The sequence below is a fragment of the Triticum aestivum genome, chromosome 4D, assembly GCF_018294505.1.
Source record: "Triticum aestivum cultivar Chinese Spring chromosome 4D, IWGSC CS RefSeq v2.1, whole genome shotgun sequence".
In the NCBI taxonomy this organism is placed as follows: Eukaryota; Viridiplantae; Streptophyta; class Magnoliopsida; order Poales; family Poaceae; genus Triticum; species Triticum aestivum.
Window position 1 is genome coordinate 499236612 of NC_057805.1, and position 7779 is coordinate 499244390.

Sequence of the window (7779 nt, forward strand, 5' to 3'; positions counted from 1 at the left end):
ATTTCTTTTGAAAATTTTGAAATAAGCTCAAAGTTTAAAAATATAATTAATTATTTTTCATCAAATTTAAGAAATATTTATGAACACTAAAATTAACAGGGATACAAAAAATTCCACAGATCCAAGTTTTTATTTGTGATTTCAAGAAATGATCCTGAATATAAAATTTGTTCATGACTTGGATAACACACAAATTTAAAGAAAAATCACTAATTAAAAAGGAAAAAGTAAAAGAAGAAAAGAAACTGAGAAAGAGAAAAGAGAAAAGAAATAAAAAAATAGAAAAGGAAAGTGAAAAAACCTAAACCGAAACACTAAGACGTAATTAAACACACATAAAAGAATGAAAATCCCCTCAAAAAAATAAAAGATAGAAAAAATCGGACGGAAAACTCCCAGTACCGGACGTAAGGTACCTTCTGAAAACCGCACAGTGCCCCCACTAATGGGCTGGGAGAGAACTATTTTGCTGGCAACAAGCGATATATACATACATATTATTATAGCATTAGTCTGGCAACACTGGGCCAAACTACAGATTGGGCTACAGGCCTACTTCGCTGACGGAAAGAGTGCGTCGGTGTCGTGTTCCTTGTACCGTGGTTGTGCCTGCAGACTATCGGCTTCGCTTCCATACCATAACTGCTCCATTCCGGTGGAGCAGAACAGCACGGCCAGGCCCAGGCAATCATGTCACTGCTAGACACCAAGGTATGGACGGGCTCAGTCATGCATTGGCATTGCACAGCCAAACAAAGTTGAAAAAATATATATTAAATCTCTTCTTCTTCGAGTTCCTAACCTAATCCACTGGGGCATGTAGCACGCAGGGTGCGCCGCCGGTTGAGCATGGCATGGCATGTACTCCTAGATGGGAAAAAGGCTGCGCGCACCACCGCTGGTCCATGCAGCTATAGCTCTACAGCATCGATCGATCGGCATGGCGCAGCGTGCAGCAGCACAGTAACCGCTCAGCCATAATGTTCCATGATGTTACTGTGCGGCCGGTGGGCGCATAATTCGTCATGGCGTCTCCCCGATCGACCCCGTGCAGCCGGTGGAGTGTCACCTCGATCATCACCATCAGCGGCGTCGCTTTTGGTAGCTGCGTAGTAGATGGCTACTCGGGCCAGGCCAGGGATGCCCAGCTGCTGCTTGCTCTTTGGCAATTTGGATTCAGCTACGCAACCTGGAAAGCATGCATGGTCGGTCGAATCCGGCCGGCCGCGACTGTGGAAGGGCGCAAAGAAAGGCTAGCTGGATATGGACGTATGATACGTGTTGCACAGTCGAGTAACGAAGCATCTCAAGTGTGTACAGTGCAGGGTTGCTATCTGGACCAGAAGAAAAAGCATGGCATGGCATGCATGGTTTGGACATGTATAAAAGTGACTGTCGAGGTCGACAGATCGGGCAAATCGACCCACCATCTGCGGGCAATATACTGCCTTCTACGGCAAGAAGGGGGAGCATAGTCAGTTGCGTCTTCGTCTTCCTCTTGGTGATCTCGATCGAACTAGCCACCACGTGTTGTACGTAGCACGTACATGGATACCAGCCATACGCAAGGCCGCGTCGCGTTGGCTAGCCGTGTGGACGATATCATATGTTGCTCCCCGCAAAAAAAAAAAAAAAGATATCATATGTTGCTGGGATGCTGATGACACGGAGACATCTATCTTCTATCCGCCTGATGGAAGTCGATCGATCGAACGAACGGCAGATGCGCTCCTGCCGAGCCTTTGGGGGCGGTGGGGCGCGGCCTGAAAGTGAAAATGGACCAGGAAAGCGCCGTGTGTGGAGTGGAGGCCCTGCGACCGCCGCTCGGGTAGCTTCTCGTAGCGTCGCCGTCGGTGGCGTCTTTTTGACCGGACGCGGCCGCCTAACACCACTCGCCACAGCACGCCCCCCATCAGCCGATCGAATCATCCATCCATCTCTGGAGTCCGGACTGGTGGTGATCAACCTGCATTTCGGACACTTCGAGATCCGCATCTGCACGCGGACGCACGCTAGCAGACAGTAAGATACTACGAGTTCCCTGCTAGCCAGCCGGCCGTCGTTTCCACCCGATTTGCTGAGCGGTGGATGCGATAGCTCAGGGGCATGCGGCAGCAACAGGATCCGGTCTGCTGCTCGATCCTTCCATCCAAAGGTATCTTCGAGAAAAGGGGCCCAAAGCTCCCACAGTTTCATCCAGGAAATTGGCCGATTCCACAGGAAGCACAACCAGGATCCATCCGTCGGGAGATGTCATAAACCTCTTCTCCTGCCTGCCTTTTGCTGGTTGCTTGATCGTTCCTGTCTTTTCGATGGCGCGTCGCTGTGAGCAAAGACTCGGCCGTCGGGGCCGATGGATGACCATCAGCAGGGAAGGATTCGGCCGGATCCCATCGAGTAGTTGCGCGGCACCTAGCCAGAGCTATCTATCCATGGACAATCCTACCTCCTACTCGTAGTACTACTAGAACTAGAATAGAGGCTAGGCTAGATGGCCGTCCCATCCAGGTGACGCGTCTGCGCCTTTGCTCTCTCTGCTTTGCTTTGCTTTGCTTGCAGGCCTGACTTTCTTTCTCTGGCCCTGGCCGGGCCGTGCATGCATGCGCGCTCTAGTCTAGCCGGTTTTGCGACCATACTGCAGGCCACCACACCATGCATGCTCAGCCAGGAAAAGCCGTCAGCTGGGCTAGCTACTGCTGCCTACATATGTACTACTAGTAAAGTACTAGCTGGGTACTACGTAGGCTAGGTAGTTGCGTGGTACGCAGGTTTCCGTTGAGCTGGCCAATACTCCTACTAGGTTTTAGCTAGGGGAGTCACCACTTGGCTAAAAAATGACCGGTTCATGGCTTTTCTTGGTACATTGTTTGAATTTAGGTTTTCCCAGCAAAATCAAGCCAGCAAGGTGGTGATGGGTACCTGTCGTCATTAACCTGGTTGCTCCGGAAGAATTCATTATCGGCCTCTTACATCACCTACAATCGGACTTGACAAATCTGCCTTCCTATACATCCGCGGACGGTCCGGGCACACCCGCGGGCGCATCCGGACGGCCCCTTGTATCTCGTGCTCTGTATTTACGTATCTTAAATCCAGACTCTCAAAAACATGTAAATCCATGCACGTCCAACATACGCACCAATGTCGCAGTAAATAACAAATGTTGGTAGCGGAAATGCATAGTTGATATATAAAATTTATTTTAAGTGCACAACTCAAACATTAGCTCTTTGGTTACATTGTGGATCCACATATGCTCCACAATATCATTGAGTAGTTGCGGGTCCACCTGATGATCTCGAAGATTCTAATGCATCTACAGAAAGTTCAGCTGATTTGCATCTTGATCTTCCAGGATTTGAACTTGTCCTCCGGGCGCTTCAAAACCATTGGTTTTGGCAACACCATCGCCCTCATCCTCGACAATCATATTGTGCAAAATAACACAACATGTCATTAGCTGCCACAAAGTTTTCTTATTCCCACATCGTTGCAACTCCACGAACAGTCCCCCAACAAGCTTGAAGCACTCTGAATGCACTCTCCACATCCTTCCTAGCTGCTTCTTGCGTTGATGCAAAGTGGCTTTGTTTTTTGCCGTGTGGTTCGGATATGGTCTTCACAAACACCGCCCACTGAGCAGAGATGCCATCGGCAAGATAGTATCCCATGTTGTAGTCATGGTCATTGACAGCGTAGTTGCACGGCAGCGATTCCCCATCGCAAAGGCTCCTGAACACGGGAGATCGTTGAAGCACGTTGATGTCATTGTGAGAAACCAACGTTTCAAAGAAAGCATGCCAAATACATAAGGCACGTGATGCCACTCCTTCAAGTATGATGATGACCTTTTTGGTGTGACCTTGATACATTCCCCGCAAATCTTTGGGGCAGTTTTGCCATTGCCAATGCATGCAATCAAGTGATCCAAGCATTCCAGGAAACCCTCTAGCCTCTCCAATAGCCAACAACTTTTTTGTGTCCTGCACATTTGGTTATCTGAGATACTCTGCTCCAAACACCTGCACCACGACGCGGGCAAACTTGACACTAGTCTTCAGGCATGTGCTCTCCCCCATCCGGACCATCTCACCAACGACATCTGCGGCAGTACCAAGTGCAAGCATCCTCGGAGCAGTCGTGCATTTCTGCTTAACACGGAAAGAAAGTTGGCCGCAGCAATCAATTATGAGCTTGAAGTAGTCGTATGTGTCTCCACTCCCTCCACAATGCCCAAAAACAATGGTTTCCACATGCGAAAACGGCGACAAAACCATGGATCATCTGGGAAAGTTGGGTTCAGAGCAAAGTAGTCCCTGTGCAGTAGTCGTGCTCCGGAGACCCTATCCCGATTTATCAGTCTTCTCCCTTTGATTGAGCCCTTGAAGTTGAGAATATTATCCACCCGCCGGTCCATTTGCTCTTGCATGCTCATGAGCATGATCATGTCCACTCCTTCGTCCGAATCTGACGAATCGAAGAGCTCATCTTGAATTATTTGATCAAGCTTCGTCGATCCATACTCCTCGTCCCACGAAGCATCAGAATTCACCATTTTCCCTACAAGTAAATCACAAAAAACCAGGCCAGACAATGTGTTGAACTATAGAGCGCAAGGGGCAGCCCGAGAGTTGCCGGACGTACCTCGGTGGCGTCTGGGACGGCGACGACGTCCCCCGCGGCAAGGACGGGAGAGAGGACTGTTGTGCCGGTGCTGGTGGTGTAGAGGCTCGGAATGGCCGCGGAGCACGCGTGACGGCGGAGCTGCGAGACGTCCGTCGCAGTGGAGGAAGAGAGGAGAGAGCAAATGGATCCGGTTGGTTGAGGGGGTGGATCTGGTGCAATCTATGGTAGGGTAGGATTGTTGGGTCCGAGGTCGCAGGCACGCCCGGGCGCCCCATATCCACCCCAGATTTGGGCTGGATATGAGAGGTGTCGGTCAATCCGGGCGTTTGAGGCCCGTTCGAGAAGCCCATCTGGGCCCTATTTTGCGACCGGGCACTGACCGGGTCGTCACCCCGAGCGTTTGAGACGGGTTTGGGGCGCCTGGCTATAGATGCTCTTAGTTTTCTTTTCAAGAGTGGACCATTAGTCACACACACCTCCACTTCGAGGATCGCCATGCCAAGCTCCTCCACCTCATGTGAACCCGCGCCGTGCCATTCTCTCCTCCCTAGGGCTGCCAAGGAGCAGGGGTACACCGAATCAAACAGTTGCAACGGTGCCCGTGACACGATGACAACGAGGGGTCGCCGGTTCCGTTCTGGACTCGGTGGGATTGCCCTTTATCTCTAGTGGTCTAAATGGTCTTATATTTGTTTACAGAGGGAGTAGTACCTACTGCACTGAAGGTCGGGGTGCCCGTTAGGGAGTTTTAATTGCTCAGAAGTGAAAAGCTTCTCGGGTGTTTTGTAATTTACTGGATATTCGAGTCAAACCCGTCTTCTGAGTCCGGATACCAGCATAGGGCAACTCTACTTGCTTATTATTGCAACAAAACAATGGATTGTAAATAGCAGAAGCATTGGGCATAGCAAAGAGAAACTAGCCGGATAGAAAACATAATCAAAACAATACATGTTAAATTATGTACTGGTTATGATATATAACAATCATTTCATAGTTGTGGAGAAAAATGATTGGAATTTTGATAGATATATATCAAGGACGTGACACAAGGTAAACTAACCCATGATGATGTCCCATGTGGAGATGTGTCTCCGGCGGATCTCGCGGGATTCGGTCGGTGTTTATCTTCGGTGGATCCACTTGGATCTGGCCTTCATTCGTCGGTCTCCATGTGTCTTTGGATCCTTCCATTTTACACTTCTATTTATCGGCGGCGGTTACTGTTCTGGTGCGGTGGTCCTATTGGGTCTTAGCACAACGACTTCTCGGCTGTCTACTACAACAAGGTTTGCTCGGCCTCAGCAAGGGAGGGACGATGTTGGTGGCATGCCTTCGGCTCGCTGCAGTACTTGTAGTCGTCGCTAGTTGGTCTACAAACCTGAATGTAATGCTTAATTCCAGTCTTCTTTGTACTACCTTGAAAGATGATGAATAGATTGAAAGTTTATCTGAAAAAAAACCCTCCTCCGCGAGATCCCATGACCGATTGAGGCATCCTCCACGATCCCATAACCTGTGTGTATGTTTTCTGTTAAAGCTTAATTAACTTGTGTTAATTATAAGGGAATCTCCCCTTGTACCAACCGCACGCAGTTGCCTCGCGTCGGTTCCTGCCATCTCTTCCCAGCGGATGCCTCTTCAATGCATCCCTTCTACTTGTATAAACACCTTCAATCACCTAATGAAAGAACACCCATTCACTTTTGCATCTGTCTTGATTGTCTCTCGTTCTCTAGTTAAAATATTTTCTATACAAAAATGCTTGGCCTGCGGGCTGCGGCCACCTTCGCCTAGCTCCAAAACACAATGGCAGCAGCAGCAGCAGCAGCGTAGATAAGCCAAGGAATTGATCCTCTACTTGCTTCTTGGGAGCCGCGCGAGCGCAGTCACTGTGCGCTGGCTGGTAGGTGGTCGTCTGGGCCCGCGTCGCAGCGGGTGACATGGTGCGCGCTCGCGGCGGAAGATATACACATTCCGCGCTGCTGCAGGCCTGCATGCACAGCTGGCCCGGCCCGCAGCGTGCAGTTTTGTCCTGAGTATAGGCTTACGTGCACTGGCTTCCTTACCCACCAGTCACTGGCATTCCGGCTCCACAGGGTGGTGGCCCGGCTGGCAATGCTAAGCTCAGAGGAATTAATAGCAGGGAATGAGAGCCTGCGCCGACACTGCCACGCTGTCCGCCGCTGCCATGGCCACGCCTCCTGCCAGGTGGGCCCCGCGGTGGGGACCCAGAACTTCGCTGCGGGGACACCACAGTTGCTCCTCTGTTCCTACATCCAGAGGCTTTCATGGCTTGTGTACCTGCTGCTGCTGGCCTCTCTCCCGTGGCACTGCCGTTGAGGGAGTACTGTGTCGGCACAGTGTGAAATTTTGTGAGAAAAACTGTAAAAAAAATACGGCCAAAAAAACTGTAAAAAAGGATAATATGTGGAAGCGAGTTATTTTCACGACTTGTCCTCAAGCGATTTATGGTCTCGCTTGAAAAAGTTTATGGCGTGTTCGGTTAGTTACCACTTGTTCCATGAGATCCAAGCCAGAACTCACAATATTGTGGTTGGCACATCTAGTGATCGGCACATGAGTTCTAGAAAGTCCCAAATTAAGCTAGTGTGGTTGCAAAGATTTTACGAAAAGGTGGTTTAGCTGTGTGTTATTGGAGAGAGCCACCCTCATTGTCAGCATGTATGGCTGTTTCACCCGCAAAAAATAGACAACATGTATGACTGTCACTCATTTGTTCTTGCGTCGAGTGGTTTCCATGGCTTGTGTACCCGGGGAACGTATCGGTGCACCGGCCCGGTTCATGCACAAGATGCGCCCGTGATAAATGAATGAGCCATTGGATAGAAACCTAGGGGAGATGATATAGCTGAAGATAGCTGGCACATTTGCGAAATAGTCCTTTTATTCCACACTCATTATCTCAGTCCCCCATCAATAAGTGTGTCTGTTTTCTTTTTCAAACAAAAAAGGGTCATATATTTTGAACCGAATGTCTGATTTTGAAACCGTTTGACCGCCATCTTTGTTTCAATGAGTTTTTTGAAACAAGATTAATGTCGATACATTCTCTGTGTACTAGCCCATCCCTACCGTCAAGAAAGAACTATGTTATAATAAGTTGTTTTGCGGGTAGATTTAACTAGTAAC